The sequence below is a fragment of the Mchenga conophoros genome, linkage group LG3, assembly GCF_057382185.1.
Source record: "Mchenga conophoros isolate Kocher_MC1m ecotype Shallow Benthic linkage group LG3, M_conophoros_male_GT1.1, whole genome shotgun sequence".
Taxonomy (NCBI): Eukaryota; Metazoa; Chordata; class Actinopteri; order Cichliformes; family Cichlidae; genus Mchenga; species Mchenga conophoros.
Window position 1 is genome coordinate 65,186,781 of NC_140528.1, and position 18,499 is coordinate 65,205,279.

The 18,499-nt window shown below is 38.1% G+C and overlaps 1 long non-coding RNA gene and 1 pseudogene across 1 annotated transcript; both read left to right on the forward strand.

Annotated features, from left to right (window-relative positions):
- Positions 1-18,499, forward strand: part of LOC146580115 (obscurin-like) — a 374,391-nt pseudogene that overhangs the window by 299,959 nt on the left and 55,933 nt on the right.
- LOC146580126 (uncharacterized) lies at positions 13,296-16,040 on the forward strand. The gene is made up of 5 exons (XR_014891207.1): positions 13,296-13,489; positions 13,613-13,672; positions 15,032-15,094; positions 15,175-15,237; positions 15,336-16,040. It is a non-coding gene; the product is annotated as an uncharacterized LOC146580126 (long non-coding RNA).

Below are 18,499 nucleotides of genomic sequence, written 5' to 3' on the forward strand. Positions count from 1 at the left end.
CCCGTACATGTTGTCCATGAAATTAAGTGCCAAACCATCCTACCTTTGTGAATGTGACCTACAAGCATACTTTAACAGCTAAAATTAAGTGCCAAACCATCCTACCTTTGTGAATGTGACCTACAAGCATACTTTAACAGCTAAAATTAAGTGCCAAACCATCCTACCTTTGTGAATGTGACCTACAAGCATACTTTAACAGCTAAAATTAAGTGTCAAATCATCCTACCTTTTTTTTAATAAGAGCTGGAAACATACTCTGACGGGTAAAATGAAGTGCCAAACCATGCTACCTTTGCGATTGTTACATACAAGCATACTATAACGGGTAAAATGAAGTGGCAAACCGTCCTGGCTTTATAATTATGAGCTACAAGCATACTCTGATGGGCAAAGTTAAGTGGCAAACCGTCATACCAACTTAAATTTGTGCTGGAATTATTCTGTGACAGCAGAAATGTGCATAAACTACTTACGGTGGGACGGTTTGTCAAAGTAGGATGGTTTGTCAGAACACGCTGGTCTATTAATTCAGGTTAGGACTGGGCGATACGGACAAAAATCCATATCATGGTATAATTTGAAGCATGTGCGGTAACGATATATATTGCGATATATTATTTTCTTCTGTATACTGTATTTTCCACACTATAATGCGTACTTAAAATCCTTTAATTTTCTCAAAAATCAACAGTGCACCTTATATATGAATTCTGGCTGTGCTTACTGACCTCGAACCAATTTTATGTGGTCCACAGCGCTCAGAAATCTGTCAGAAAATGGTAAGCTACGAAGCCGCATTGCTTGGTGGATTGTCGGAGCATTACTGCCGTAGTCAGGAGCCTCTATGTGTGCTTGTGGAAAATATTTAAAGCTGCTGTACAGAATCTTTGAAACAAGCTAGCTTAAAACATCTTTAGAATATAAACAGAGCACTCTGCTCTGTACGTACTGCGGCAGTCACTCAGACAACTGGACGGTCCCAAAGTTGGCCCAATCTATTATTACCTGAGGTTTTAGTAGAGTTGTGACTGAACCACATAAAAATATATTTTAATCTCCCCAATCAATTATAATGTTGTGTTCAAAAAATGTTTCAACACAATTTGTTTTGCAGATTCTGTTTAGCATCTTTAATATCAGGAGAACACAACTTCCAGATTTTATGAGTAAAATTAGTTTTTTTCTCTTTGTCAGTTTAACAGTTTCTGTTGTGCCTGTCACTGTTCCCTGTCTGTTTTCTTACCTGGTTCTTCCTGACCTTGCCCTTTCTCCTCACGTTCCCCTCTTTCCTCTCTCCCTCTTTGGACTGACAATCATACACAAATAGATTCAATTAGATGAAAAAATTACATTAATATGAAAAAAATACTATTAAGATCCCTAACAAGAAGTCCTCTCTCAGTGTACTTTCAACCAAAAGGCAAATAACCAAACCACATGAACATCTAATAAAAGATATAAATATTGAAACACTAGACCAACATTATTCTTGATTGATGGATCATTTGATTTTACGCTTTTACCTGAATGTGGCTCCTTTTTTTTTTTTTTTTTTTTGTTGAAAACGTCCTAATATCCATTATGAACCTGGCTGTCTCTCTGTACACGTACACACACGCACATACACACAGTAACATATAAGGTTAATGGGCACCCAGTCAGTTAGCTAGTTAGTATCCATTTCAAACAGGACAGTGGTAACAACAGCAGGCTACAGACAATTTTAAGTTTTAGATTTTAAAAAGGCTGTATACATTTCAATGGAGCAACAGGACGGTCAAATGTTGCTGATTTTACTACAGAGCAGGACGCATTGTAGGGTAGCAAACGTCGGGAAACACGTTTTCAACCCTGCAGGTTACCTGGTGTAATGTTTTTCAGTTAAAAAGAAACATGGTCTGACTCCTACCTAACTATATAAAGAGTAACTGATGGTTAAATGCAGCTAATATGTCCTGTTTTAAGCCAGGCACTTACACCTCGCTCCGCTGCGTCTCAGCCACATTCGGTTTGGCAGAAAGGGCGCTAGAGTCAGAGCAGGGGAAAGGCGAGCTGGAACAAACCATTTTGAGAGAGGGGGGGTATCTATACTTTTGTTGTTAAAATATTACGTCTCAACCAAGTGCTGTATGTTTTTTTTTTATATATTTTTAGTAGTGTGTCAAACAAACAGCAAATATTGTTTAAAAAAAAAAAAGGATTTTGCTTCAGCACCCCCAAAAATTGGCTAAAAAAGGCCCTGCTACCGACTAATTTTCCCTGTATCTCATTTGTATGAATTAAAAGAAGAGTAAAATCAAATTCCTCTAAGTGTTATATTTTTTCTTTAGATATCATCTATACAGTTCTTACTGGCCAATAGGGATGGGTATCATTTAGGTTTTATCCGGTGCCAAACCGTTACTTTTGAAACGTGCTGGTGCTTAAACGGTGCTCAAACCGTTGCTTAAAGAATGGAGAACACAAACTTTGTCCAAAAGCCTCTTATATTTTTATTTTTTTGTCAGAACCCATATCGGTACCCATCCCTACTGGCCAATACCAATATACCAACAATAAAAATACATTTCAGTGCAAATCGAATAAACCATGAAAAGTGTTTCCAATGGAGAGTTAGTTAAAACCTCACATGTAAGCTATGGCGTTATTTTTGTGCCACTATTTTAAGCGCACGTATAAAAGATTTTTGCAGGTGCAAGTGTTGCATTTGGAAGAGAAATTTATTTTGAGCGAAGATAAGCTAAATTTGAATGAACAAAGATTTATTGCTGCTTCATTTCAGTGTTTGCAATTATCCATATCCATAATTTTGCAATTATCCATACACACACACAACAGCAGCCCTTCTCGCTCAGTTTTTGCATTTGCTCTTGTTCAGATCACGGACCTGCTTGCAATGTGTTGCTTGCGCTCTCAACATTTCTACCCCTGCGCGTTCAACTGTTTCTCTATGCTTTTATATTTGTGCCACAAAACCAACCAATCACAGACTTGGATGCAAAAAATTCTGATTGGCTGTTTTGGTCTCTAATCAGCTCACTAGCTGCTGTAGCTAAACCCAGGCAAATATCCCAGAATGCATTTCATCCAAAACTCAAACGAGGCAGTGGCGGAAGAACGCAGAGTGGCGGAGTTTAAAATATTACTCTGTCTGGATCACAAAATAAACTTTTACAATATTTTCAGGTGAGAATGTTGCTGTGTAAACTTCAAAAATCTGCTCGATTTATCAAAACATCGCATATTTGTAAAAGTGCTCTAACGTTTTCAGAGATGCCTGTTACCCACCAGCTGACCGGCTGGTCAAGGCTCCCGCACATTGTTTTCAACACCCCCCCCCCCGTGGTCTTTCCCTACTCGGGTTAAACATAATATATAAGTCACTTAGCTCAGCGGTCCCTAACATTTTTTGTGCCACAAATTGGTTTAATGTCAGACAATATTTTCACGGACCAGCCTTAGCGTGTCGCGGATAAATACAACAAAATAAAATGATAAGACCAACAACAAAACTCTTGTAGATATAATAATAATAATAATAATAATAATAATAATAATAATAAACACCAATTCACTGCGTAATTGTGTAACTTGCAGTGTCCTCCTAAAATGTCCTCAACTAAAAAACAAATATAAAGTACATGAAAATATATAATTAGTCATAACGCTAAATCAGTGAGAGCCCTGTGCTTGTTTCTCTGCAATGAATGTAATCATGGACAATGGAGGACAATGACATCCCAAGTGTGCCGTCCAAAAATCTGCCCGTGTATTGACTAGACCACCAGGTATTATCCGGTTGTTCAGTCTGACGTCACTAGCCGTGTCTGGGTCTAAACTCCGCTGCAGGTCCATATATCAAACGATCACTATGGCATTACTGAGAGTTGAAAAACTGTCTAAAGTCTTTCATCTTTAACAAAATGATCAGCGTTCTGCTCTACCAGGTGTAACAATTGAGTTTAACATCCAGGCATCCATGAAAACGGAATTTATGACATTTAACGGAGTTAGAAGTTAGCAGGGAGTTAGCTCGCTAGCTTCTATCTAAATACAATATAGCATGTCCTGACTGCGGGGTTTTGGAAACAAATTAAAACGTACAGCTCTGCTATCACTTCCAGCATAAATGAAGACAGAAAACTAAACCGCAGTGACGTTTGTAGGGTTACTGAAGTTGGGCTAGCTGGTATATAATGATGTGCTACGTGACCGCTAGCGACACAGCTATGTTAGCATAATATAAACAAGCTAACTTTTTTTCCACTCGATAAAAGTTAACGTGAGTGTTCTCGGTGGTCAGGAACAAATGTAATCGCATGGCAGGATACTGTAAAAGGACCAAACTTCAGCCAGGAGAACAACTGAGATAATCCATCCACAATACGAGGTTAGTCATTCATATACTGCTGCATGGGCTGGGCTGTAGTTACATCCTAAGGTTTTAAAAACTGAGCTTAAATAAATGATTAGCGGTAATAAAAGCGAGGGAGGTTAACAGTGATCACTGACTGTTTTAGGAGCTTTTTGAGATCAAATAGAAGAAAATACATAACATTAAACATGTTAACAACACAAAAGCCATATTAAACGCAGACTACTTTAGACCCGGAAGTAGGATTCGTCGCGTCATCACTGAACAACCGGATAGGAAAAACATTCATTCTAGCTGAAGTACGGGACAAACTGTGTTCCTTTTCATCTCAATAGGGATGTATTGTAATTGGTCCACCCAGTAGTGATGGGATTTCCGGCTCTTTTTAGAGATAAAAATTAATTAAAGCAACAAAACAACCTGAAGAGCCGGTTCGGAGCCGAAAGAGCGGCATTGTGATGTTGTTTATTCTATTACTCTTCTTCTCTTCTGCTTGTTTTCCTTTTTCTTTCTCAACAGGTGATCCAGGTGATCGATATATGCATTTTTTTTTCTTTCTTTTTTTTTCCTGCCCATTCTGTTGGTTTTTGTTTTTTGCCCTTCTCCCCCGTCCCTCTTCTCAGCTGTTTCTCTTTCCCTCTTTCTTTCTCCCCTTCTTTCCCCCAGTCAAGTCTGTCCCGTATTCAGCAAGTGAAAATAAAATAAACAAAAGGTGACTCAAATGGACCATTATGGCAAGGCTGGGATGGTCAATTTGGTAAAGTAAATCCGTTGGGCGTCTTTCTTTGCCTTTAGACAATAATTCTGATGGCAAAAGAGCCAAACGGGACAGGCAAAAAAAAAGGATGCAAAAAATTCTGATTGGCTGTTTTGTGGCAGGGCGTGTTCTGCGATTCCGCTGCAGGTTTGGTGGTGGTGATGTGTATGGCTGCCAGCGGGAGAGCTGCAGCCATTGAATGTACTGTTACAGCAACTATGTGATTATTGTAAGAATAAATGATGCTGCGAAGCATGAAAATGCCATCAGGTCTGCCGTGGTGGTGATCCTTTTTTTTTTTTTTTTTTTTAAATCTTAAGTGCACGCAAACCAGTAAACAAATTAAAACAAATACTGTTGATAAACTAATACAAAAATTACAATTAAAATTCACAAAAACAAAAAAATATAATTAATATGTAAACAACTTAACAACCCCCAAAGTGTCTAAGTCACATGACATGTCAGCAACACCGAAAGTGAGGGAAGAGGGAGCAAAGTGCTCTCCGCTGTCACAGGAGCGGTGAGTCCAGTGACCTGGTTGTTTCGTTTTTGCCGAAAGCACAGCATAGCAAACAAGCAGAGTTTGTAAAGTAAAGAATCAATCTCACCAGGCTAGTATCGATCCGATACCGATGCCGACTTGGGATCGATACTATCGATCTGAACGCGCTGGGCAGAAATGTTGAGAAGCGCAAGCAACACATTGCGAGCAAACGCAAATGCAAAAACAGAGCAAAAGGGGCTGCTATTGGGGTATGTGTGGATAACAGCAAACACTGAAATACATTTTTGCACGCAGCAATTCATTTTGTTCACTCAAATTTAGCTTTTCTTTCCTCAAAATGAAATTCTCCTCAAAATGCAACACTTGCACCTGCAAAGGTAGCACATGTGGATACACTAGCATATTTTTTACAGGGCTAACACATCGAAGACATCGTTAACAGCTTCTACAATCACATAGAAGCTGTTTTATAAAGTTTTATAAATTAGAAACCGGACTGTGAATCAAATTTAATTTGCACAATCAGAGACTCACCGGAGTTAATTTATTGCTCACACAATACATGAACTCTGTAGCTCAACACGTTACAGGATTGCAAGTTCCACATGGTAAATGGACTGGTTCTTTCTACTCTCCTGGAGTACTCAAAGCGCTCTATACAACACACCCATTCACACAAGCACTACTATCTATACTTTAAGTGCTTTCTAAATATCAATCATACGCATTCATACGCCATAAGTATCTTGCCCAATGATATTTGGCATGCAAACTAGGGGAGCCAGGGATCGAACCACCAACCCTCCTGAGCTACAGCCACCCCACCACAGCAGTTTTGTGCATCTGCAAAACAAAATCAGTGCTCAAAACTACGTTTCATGGAGTTCTTTTACCCTTTAAACACAGTGCAATATACAGAGAAATTTACCTTGCTGCCTGCAGAGAGCTGCAGTGAAAGAAAGTTAACATGGGCAGTGCAGCGGTGCATTCATGGTACATGGGAAAACTCAAGACTTCACTAAAGATAAAACAAAATTAAAATAAAATAACAACCAATAACCAATAATACATACCAGGACCAGGGTGAACTTTGAACTTGTAGGTGGGAAACAGAAGACACAGAAATATACAATCAGTTTCCAGTTTACATTAATTTATGCATCTGAAAACCAGAATAAAATATTTAAATAAAATTAAACAGCAATATGTAAAAATCTCTCTCTCTGTCTAGTTCAGGTTAGTTTGAACTCTTATCTATGTTAACTACTTGTTAACCTGTGTTAGCTCCTTCAGGGTTAACCAGCTTTCTTTCAGCTGCTCTTCAAACTTTGATCAATATGAGTCGACTCAGTTTACTCACTAGACCTGCAGAGTGGCTGGTTAGTTATAATCAGTAACACAGTGAGTTACCAGTACAACACCAACACAATGAATGGAATTACAACACTGAAAGCACAAAATCAGCTGTCCACAGATTTACAGAGAAACCTTTCACAGTCACAGTCTGGTGTGGAATCAGTTCTTGGATTAAATCCTCTGTGTGTCGCAGTAACAGAGATTATTGTGGCGTCGTATCAAAGTTCAGAAGTGTGAGTCAGTTTTCTGATCTCTGGAATATGAGTTGATCCAGCAGGAACAGAAGATTTCAGTGGAGGTTCAGATCTCCTAGGTGTGGATCACCATCAAGGTTCAACAGTCTCAGATTTCAGTTCTGAGATCTGCTCTCGGCTGATAAACCTGATCTGTTTTGCAACACAAACACTGGAGTCTTATTCCAGCATTCCTAACAGCTCAGCTGGAAATCACATCCAAACTGCTCCCTGCAATGGCATTGGTGAAGTTGACTGTGCATATTAGTGTGGTCTAAACACATCTGTGCGACAGGAAATGTCAGCTTCCACAGCAAAAGAATATAAAACAACCTTACTAGGTCTCATCTTAGCTATCAGAGGCTTCTACATCAGATTTAGTAAAGAACACAAGGACATAACGTGCTAACTGACACCAAAGAAAACCAACTGTGACTCACCAAATCCCAATACACCAAAAACAAAAGTAAAAAACAACACCAATGAAATGATAACTGCTCACACTCATTTAGGAGCAATTCTCACATGTTCAAAATACAATCAGATCATATTGACCTGGGTTGCTTCCTCATTATTGATCAATAAACTCAGTCATGCTTCAAATTAATTATTTGAAATGTGCATGTACGTAATAAATTAAAATACACAAAAGTAAATAAAACAAATTCACTGTTTTGATCAAAACAGAAATACAGAATATTTTGTGTGACACAGTTTGTTTTATCTCAACTATGGTTTTGTGATATTTGATCATTTACATGTTTCCATCTTTAAATTGTTCTGATTCAGTCATTTTTACTTTTATGTTCTTGTTCTAAACTGAACTGCAGCGAAACCAAAGGCTGAACTGAGAGCTGATAGGACAGCTGTTCCAGTAGGGGGCAGTGTGACCCTGACCTGCTCTGTGAGCCCATCATCATCATATGGATGGAAATACTACTGGTACAGAGATTGGAAATCTTATCAACCTGTGACAAATGGACAAATCAGTGTCTCAGAGGGAGGACGCTACAGCTGCAGAGGAGGAAGAGGAGAACAAGTTTACTACACAGAGTGGAGTCAGTCAGTCGGGATTGACACAACTGGTGAGTGTAAATGTAACTTCCTACAAAGCACTACGTCTGATGGTAACTGAACCTTTTTTCTTTCATGTGTTTTTATTGTACTTTCTTGAACATTAACAGTGTCAAACAGGCCTGTTGTGACTCTGTATCCAAACTGGTCTGAGATATACGGAGGAGAGACGATCACTGTCAGATGTGAGATCCATGGAGGAGACACTGAGTGGGATTATGAGTGGAAAACAAACAGCATCATAAAACCTCCAAATCTGAATGAATACAGGATTAGATCTGCTTCATCATACAACAGTGGAAACTATCGCTGTAAGGGCAGAATGAAAAGTTCACAGCGTAAAACAACAGAGTGGAGTGATTCAGTCACACTGACAGTTTCTGACAGTAAGTCATATTTGCTTTAAGCTGTTTGAACACTTTGTAAAATGTGTTTCTGTTCATATAGACTGAGATTATTATTCTTTGTATAAACTGAGCTCACTGTTCAGAGACTGTACTACATGTTCACTGAGAGAAAATCTTTGTTGAACAGATAAACCCCGTCCTGTCCTCACTGTGTCTCCATCATGGCTGAGTCCTGGAGCCTCAGTAACTCTGAACTGTGAGGTTGAACATCCGTCTGCAGGATGGAGCTTCTACTGGTATAAAGCTGTTCCTGATCTGAAAACATTCAACTATAAATCCTCCAGTTATGAGCTGCTACCTGATGGCAGTGGGACTGCACAGGACTCCTACATCATTCATGGACAGACACACACAGCAGGATATGTGTGCAGAGCTGGAAGAGGAGACCCAGAGTATCACACTGATCACAGTCAACCAAAGTTTGTCTGGTCTGCAGGTCAGCTTGTGTCTCTCTGTCCTTTCAATGAGCTCATGTTAGGTCATCATTTTTATTCACCAGGATTTAGACCATTAAAATCTCATCTCCATGACAACCATTTATCTCCGTTTATATTAAAACTTCCCAAAAGAACAAATGAACTGAATATTTTCCTTTCTCTCTGTGATCAAACCAAACTGAATTTCTTCGTTTCCTTTTCTTATTTTTCAGTTTTTATGTAATGTGATAACATGAAAAACAAAAGACATCTATGACATTTTAAATGTTTTGATATTTAAACTCGTGTTTCTGTTTGTACTGATTATTTTTACTTAGTGCACAGACAGGATTTACACAGTTAAGACTCTTTGTTTAGTGCTCAGGTAGGTGTTCAGATAAAAAGTCAAATATAGTTAATAAAGAAACAAAGATGTCAGCAGGCAGGTTAACAGCTCTGACAAATACAAGAGAAACACTGACTACAGATGGACGCTAGAAGAAGACGTCACAAATAACAGCTGCTGTTATTGTTCATTTAAAATATACTTCAAAGGTTTTTAGTTTTGGTCCTGCTGCTGCAAAATATCTCACTGTAGAAGGAATCTGTGAAACAGACAATATCACAGAATTATGACAGAAACATTACAGCAAATGACTGAAGTGTGTTCAGAGTGATCTGTATCAGGTGGATGATGCTGAGAGTGATGACTCAAAGCTCATGATGTCACATGACGTGTACCAAGCTCTACATGAGCTGCCAGCAGATAAAGCATGTGGGTTAGATCATCTTAAACATGTCAGTATTCGGCTCCTTTGTTTTCCATTGATTTGACTGTCTGTGTGATTCAGGGCTTGTTGTCAGACTCAGTGTTGTCTCACCAAACAAACACTTTATCATATTGAACTATTAAATTTGATTTTCAAAACAAAAGCTTCAAACAAACAAATATTTTCACTGTGATATTTTGAATCCTAACATCTGTGAGCTTTGTCTCTTCACTGCATGTTGTTTCCAGATGTTCATTCAGCAGCGTCTCTCACAGTGAGTCCTGACAGAGTGCAACACTTCACCTCTGACTCTGTCTCACTGACCTGTGAGGGAAACTTCACTGAGTGGAGAGTGAGGAAGTTCTCTGAGGATGGCCGACTCTCTGACTGTTGGAGAATGACTGGATCCACATGTAACATCCACACATCAAAGTCAGATACTGGAGTGTACTGGTGTGAGTCTGGATCAGGAGAGTTCAGCAGTGCAGTCAACATCACTGTACAGAGTATGTTATTATACATTTACTTCTTGGATCTGAATGATTTAGACGTCACATGAACATTTGTCTCAGCTTTGCTCTATGTGAAGTAATTCTATGTGGCAAAACAAACAAAAATGAGAATTTCAGACAATTTCAGGCAACGAAGCATCAAAATATTCTTGGATGTTGGTCTAATTTCTCTTCATCCTTTTATAATCCAGTTTATCATAATTTGCCAACAGTATTTTATATTTTCTCTGTCAGAATAAAACTCAAAAAAGCTCAACATCTCTGTCGTCAGATTAGATGAACCTTTAATGTCTCAATTCAGAGAAATTTGTGAAACACATCATGCAAAATAACACAAACATACAAACATTTACAATTTCACCTTTAACCATTCAATAATGTCACCATCAGTAATTTGACTCCTGCAGGGAACATCCCAACTATATTTCCAGTCCTCATAATCACTCAGAAAACCAGGTCTGCATGTAGATCATGAGACACGACTCACAGCTTTTTCTAAAAGTGTGCACCAGCTGGTCTGACTGAAACAATTGTGTGTGATTGTGTCACAGATGATGATGGTCCTATCCTGGTGAGTCCTGTTCATCCTGTGACTGAGGGAGCTTCTGTTAGTCTGAGCTGCATTTTGAAAACACAAAAAATACTTTCCAATGTGTTTTTCTATCACAATGACAAACTTATTCAAAATGATACCCGAGGGGAGCTGAAGATCTCTGCAGTGTCAAAGTCTGATGAAGGTTTCTACAAGTGTCAGTACTCAGGAAGAGAGTCAGCACAGAGCTGGATGTCAGTTAAAGGTGAGCAGGATCAAAACATTTGATGGATTTTAATGGATTTCATGCTTGAGAAATAACATGATATTATCTCTTTTAATGTTTAAATCCATCTGGGTCTATTTAGTCAGAACTTTATAAAACTATTATGTAATATTTCTATATTGTCAGGTTTAATATCGTTGTGATTCAGGACTCAGGTGAAAACAGCAGAGGATGTAATCAGTCAGTTTCTTTATTCAAACAAAGGATAATTCATTTAACACAACAGATTGCAAACTTCGACTCAGTCAACAAGAACAAAACATAAATGAACCTAAACTTAATGAGCGAGTCCTACAAAAACATCTTAACTGAGGTGAGAGAGACAGGCCAGAGGAGCGGACATAACAGTGTGAGGGCGGCAGATCTGTGGGAGAGGAGAGAGCAGTTAGGGCAGGAAATCTGAGGGAATGTGACAAGACAGAGAGTGTTCATAAAGTGGCTGCAACTATGCCTTACTTGGAGTCCAGACTAGGTGGTAGTAAAGGATAAAGCAGAGGTCTGTGGAAACTGCTGAACGATGGGCAGGCAGGCAAGTGACGAAGAGGCTCTGAGGGGGGCAGCAGTGGTGGTGAATAGGGGGGTAATGATCCAAGGTGGCAGGCGTCTGACTGGAGGTGAATGATGGCATGAAAACGAATCTTGAAGCAGGAAGAAACTGAAACAAGGGGAAAATCTGTTAGCATACAAACCTTATTTTCCTAGAAAGGATCCCAGCAGACCTGCCTGGTTACCTCACTGACGAGCTGCAGTCATGTTAACTATCCATTAACATTTGGCTTACAGCCACCGAGGTCTTCAAGGTCAACTTTATGACTAAATAAATCCTTATAACACAGAAACTATGATTCTTACAAAGGTGTTGTGTATTGTCAACATATAGAAAATACTGTATAAAGATTTAAAATATCCTGTTACATTTGACCTCTGACCTCACTTTTACATTTCACATGTGCCCTTGTTGTCATGTTGAAAAAATCTGCCTTTGGACTTATTTTCACTGAACTACAAACTTCTTACAGTACAAATAAAACAAAATAAATACACTGAAAATACAATATTGTTTCCTTAAAAGTAAATATTGTCAACAGAGTGAGCTGCCGTAGCAGAGATTTGTGCTCTCAGAGTTCTTCTTTTACACTTTATTAATAATTAATTATTGTTTGTTGTTGCAGTAACTGTGTCAGGAGCTGACAGCTCTTCATCTCCTGTGTGGTTGATGGTTGGACTGGTTTGTGGAGTCTCTCTCATTATTATTCTCCTGCTCTTGTTGTATCGCTGCAGACAGTCCAAGTGTAAGAGCCTCTTCTTTTCATGCTGTATTAGAGAGTTTATTTACTACATACACTTTAATTATTCACACATATACATGTATTCTGATCTCATGACACAAAATATCAGTGGAACAATTTATACATGACAAACATGTGTAATAACATTTGTCTCTTTCACAGATTCCTGCTTCACCAGGTTGGTAAAATACTTTTTATTATTATTTTAAACAAACATCAGTTACTTTTGAGTTTATTGTGTTTATTTCATGTTTTAGGTCGATCCAGTCTGAGAGTCACAGTCTGGGCTCCTCCACAAATCATGGAGTCAACCAGAATGAAACTCATGAGTACGACTCTGTTCATCCTGGTCAGTATTTAATCCATCTTTATTATCATTATTAATATTGACTTTTATATCTGTCCTCATTAACAGTAACAGTTTTTAGATTAACTTTGTGCTCAGCAGCTTTTAAGAGAATATTTGTCAAAATCCAGTTGGACAAACATCCAAACAGTAAACTGACACATTAAATGAGAAAGAAAAATAATTTTACAAACCTGATTGTGTCTTTAACTCGACTGAAAAAATCCATAATGTTATTGTTTCATATCAGAACAGCACAAACAGTAACAACATTATGGGTTCATGGTCCAAAAATATCTCATGGTCTTGGTTTTGACATAAACAGAATTATTTAAACTCTCCTTTATGTTTTTATTAAAATTATTAATGTGACCCTGGTTCATCTTTTTTTAGGTACTAATAACCTCTATGAATCTGTTAGCCAAGTGGAAGACAACAGAAATGGTGCAGTATATGTGCAGAAAAGCACAGAGCAGTTACAGATGAAACTTGTTTTTGATTTAATAAAATTATTTCCATGTGAAATGTTTACAATCCTGTAACTAAAATATGAACATTTCAGGATCAGATGAACATCAAGATGTCACATACTCTCTTATTGAACTTAAAAACGTTGAAAAGAAGAGTAAGTACATAAAACATGTGCAATTAAATGTAAATGTAATGTAAAATAAAATAAATAAATATTTAAAAAAAAATCTAACAGTTAATTATTTTCTCATGATAAATATTCTGATCATCTTCACAGGGAAGCATCATAAACCAGAGCAGAGTGCTGTTTACTCTGAGGTGAAGACAGGAGCTGCAGGTACAGACACAACAGTCTCAGTCAGTGTTTGTACTGAAATGTGTCATTTCATTATGTTGCAGCTAATTATAGGTCAACATGGAGTTTAGTTATTCACTTACCAAGCTTAGCTGCTACACATCAGCAGAGTTAATCTGCAATCATTTAGGGTTTTGGTGGGTTAGTCATTAAATCAGGTGTATTTGTTTAACATGATACTGTGTTGTTGTGTTGTTGTGTTGTGTTCTACAGACACGCTGTAGAAGTCGAACAGAATTAATGAGTAATTCAGAAACACAGCAGGTCAGAATGTTTGCAAAGAACGATGAAAACTCAAAACAAACTTCTTCCACAGTTTGAGTTCAGTCTCTTCCTCAGATCAGAGGTTAATCTCTAATCTAAGGCCTTTGATCAAAGTCTTTAATCTGGGAGGCAAAAAAACTCCCCTTTCAGCTGGATTTACTGAATCACAGCATCCAGAGCTTCTGAACTAGACCAACGATCACAAAACCAAACACCATCGAATAAAACACATAATCTGAGTGTGCTCGATCACTGGAGGCACAGCAGAGAACTGTTTAAGATGGTTGTTTGATACAGGAAAGTATCAGATGTGCCAATAGCATTGAAAGTGTGTGTGGAATAGATGTAGGGCATATAAAATATGAGTAAGGGATAAATGGAGGTGTTTAGGAAGGTCCGAGGTTCTTTATGTAGTTTGCTAAAGATGAGTAACATCAGCAACATCTGAAGAAAGCACTGTGGAGTCACAGTCAAAAGTTTCAGTTGAACAATCACTGTGGACTTATGACCTGAAATGATCATTTTTTGTCTCTCAAAAGAGTTGGAAGACTTTGTACTGTGTTACTGCTTCCTCATTTGGACTTTCAGGCAAAAGATGGAGAGAAGTGCAGCACTGATTACCCCTCTCCTCACCTCAACACTATATCTGAAATCAGTGATAGCACTGAGTAGATTAGTTACCGTACATTAGGATAACAGTCAGGTGATTGAATTATATGATTATTGCTAGTTGATTAAGGTTTTTGCCCCTGCTAATTTCCTTAAATAAAATATCCTGTGTTCAAAATTCTAAATTGTTTACTTTTTTGTAACAGTAAAAGAAACCTTGTGACGTATTACATCTCGTCAATGGTTCTTGTTTCTCTTAGCACTTAAAGTAGTCTGTTCTTTTCTTGGCAGCTAAAGTAATAATCTAGTGAAACTACAAAGAGCGAGAATCATTAAGGGGAGCGTAGCATTAATGCTGTTAATGGCTGTGGCTGACAAATCTGCAGTTTAAATCCACCTCTACGTCCAACAGCTCTGTGTCATATATCTGCTGATCAAATGTATCCTGAGCTCTGACTTCTCTTTTAGAGGACAGTCTGATGTATGCTGAGGTCAAACGCCCCAAAAAAGAAAAAGCCAAGAAGAAAGCAGGTAAACAAAGTCTGCCATCACCTCCAGTGAATGTTGTTCAACATGTTTATCTGGTCTTAAAATCTTCTTTCCACTCACAGGAAAATCAAGTCCTGCAGCTGATGCAGCAGTTTATTCTGAAGTCACGTTAGGAAGCTTTCCTGGTAATTATGCTTCTGTGCAGGATGAGTTATTCTTCAAGTTATTAAATGGCGAACATCCTGAAACTTGGACATTTGTGTTCTTTGTGTTTGTCGTACAGGTCAGTGAGGAGAGCTGCAGCAGCAAAAAGGAGCATTTTATGAATCCACTGTTGCTCCTCTGCTGCCCAAATATCAGACACACTCAGTTTTTAGTGTTTATGAAGATGATATTGAATAATAATATGATATAGATTCTTTTAGCATAAAGCACACAGAGGTGTGTCCTGTTTCAGATTCATGCTCTTTATATGCAGCTGATATTTTTTATTCATTTTTAAGCTTTAATATAAAATTTTGAATGTATCCTGTTCCAATAGCAAGTGAGAAAAAAGTTTTGAAGTCTGTGATTTTTAATACCTGAAAGCAACAACTTAAAGTCAGCAGAGTCACATTAGTGCTGGTATGAACACCAACAAATACGTTTACTGTCTGAGTTTAAAGATCTGCATCATGTAAAAATGAATTATTTGTTATAAAAACATGAAAAAGCTGAGCTTGATTCATTTGATGTCAGATACTGTCAGATGCTGTGAATTTTATTTTTTATTTAATTTTATTTTAATATTGTTTGCTGTTCTCACTTTTTCTGGATTTAACATTTTACTTTTTTTAAGGTTATATATTTTAAATGTAGAGCTCTGCGATCAGCTCTGTTGTTTTAAACATATATGAATAAATTTAACCTTGACTTCACTTTCTCTTATATTTTTATCAGAGTAAAGATTTAAGATTGTTTGTGCTTGATTAGATTTTCTGGTTTGGAAGTGGACCACAGAACTCTTCATGATTGGCTGTTTTAAAGTTTTTATTGAAGCTATATTGTGATGTTACCTTTTATTTTTTCAATAAGACGCGGTGTTCTCCATTTAGAAGTACTCATGTAGGTACACATTATTACTATTTCTTATTATTGAAGAAAGAATAAAGGCCTGGTCATCAAAACAAGTTGGTTGGGTCCCAGTAGACATTTGTGTCCAGAGCTCTGTGAGTTGATGATGCAGGCTTGAGGTTTAAAGATGTTGAGGCATCACTGGCTGCCTTTACATTTGTGCTCGTCCCACATGTGGCTTTCTAGAAGAACAAAACACAGCTGGGTCCAAAGTTATCATCAATACAAACTGTGAGGTGCAGCTCTGCTTTCTTTGTCTGTTTGTTTTTAAAATATTATTACTCCTCAATCCAGAAGCAGTGTACACCTGGACAAGTCACAATTGTGTCATATGACTATCAGACAGAGACACACAAGCATTCAGGCTCACATTCACACCTACGACCACTTTAAAATTACCAGTTAATCTAACATGCAGGTCCTTGGGCTGTGGGAGGCAGCTGGAGTTCCCAGAGAGGGGCCACGCAGACCTGGGGAAAACCCAGTCAGGACCTTCTTGCTGTGAGGAGACAGTGCCAACCAGCACACTGCTGCCACCTGCTGGTTTCTTATTGCATTACTCTGGAACAGTAATCCCAGGAATGCATGTGTGAAGTTTATCCACACACCTTTTTTGTCCACTAAATGTTACCTGTAAATAATCCCTCACCACTTGAGAGTAACGTCCTCTTTTCAGGTTAAATTGCTGTATAAGTAACATCCATTTCAACATCTTGTTATAATGTAATTATCAAGTCTAGTTGGCTGATTCATTATTTTAGCAGATCTGTAGTTTACAGTCAAAGTTTCATAATTGCTTCTTTTATGTGACCTCATTGTTATGTTGCTCTTTAGGCTGATGTCTTAATTTAATCTGTGATCTTTATTGTTTACAGCCATTGTGCTTTTTTACTGCTATACTGGCCCTTTGTTAACTGAGTCCATTTAAAATAATGAGAATAAAACACAGATCAAAATGATCATTGTGGGCTAAAAAGAAAGGAGCCAGTTAAAGTGGTTCATCTGACCAGGACCAGGTGTCTCCTACTATAACCTTCATTCACTGCACATTTCCACAGTCTGCTGGATTCTAAACATTCTGCATGTTTTCCAGACATGTTTCTCCTGGTCATCAGGAAATCACAATATTCAAAGAGTCAACAGCACATTCAGATCAGATGTCTTTTCTAATCACCTGCATGTCTGGACTTTGGGATGAGCTTGGATGGAGAAAACACTGAAAACATGAACATAACTTTTATGAGCTGATCATTCAACAGCTTAATAATGAATCTGCTGATGATCTGCTTTGACAGGACTGTGATCAATAAGTCGATGTTATAAGTCGAGACGAGTCAAAATGTTTCCAAATGAAAGAAGAATTATAAAAAAGACTTTGGAGCAGTTTAGCATGTGAGCAGTGTTACAACCCAGAAGACTTTACACTTATGTTTGTGGACGGAGATGATGAGTCCTCAGTTTACTGGCATCATTGAACCATCTGGGGTGTAGTGGGCTACAGATGCTGAGGACACTGTCAGAGTAACACTTGATATCCCTTTATTTAAAGTAGCCAATGAAACCCCACAGTACAGGAGTTTTACTTTGTTGTTGTTTTGTAGTACTTCATAATACACTATATAGTTGTTGGTGTTATTTCCCACCATTTACTGTGTAACTTTGTGAATTTATGGCATTATTGTATTTAACTGTAGTGAAACCCTAAACTCAGAGATCCTGGTCTAACTCCAAAGATCTCCTCTGGAACCACAGCTGCTGACCAAACTTACAGATTTATACTTTTATTTTTTTACTTGTTTAAGGAAATACTGCACACTGCTGCTACAGGACCAAAACGCTGCATCACAATGGAGGCTGCTGGTATTTGCCTAACATGATAGCTCATGTACCCCAAGCTCACTGTAACTGCATCATGTCTGAATGTCAACAATACAGCAGTGCCTGACTCTTTAAACCTACAATCTTGACCTCAGCTGCTTCTACAGCTTTAAACACAGCACTTTCAGACTCTCAGGGCTCATATCAGTCAGTTTTTACCCTGACTGGGAACAAATCACTGTCAGTGCCTTTACTCTCTGCACCTCAGACTTACAGAAATCAAGAATATTCCCATTCAGTAGCATTTTCATATTCAACACATTTCTCATCTCATCTTTATGCTGTTTGTGCATCTTTAAATGCAACAAGAAATTTAAATCCACTGACTCCTTCAAATTTAGACACTATTTCATGAACACCAACACTCCCACTCCCGCTCTCAGACCCATCCCTGTCTGTGGTTTGGCTCTTTTGACCCTAGTTTTCTTCTTCAGTTTGATTCCCCGCTGTGCCATA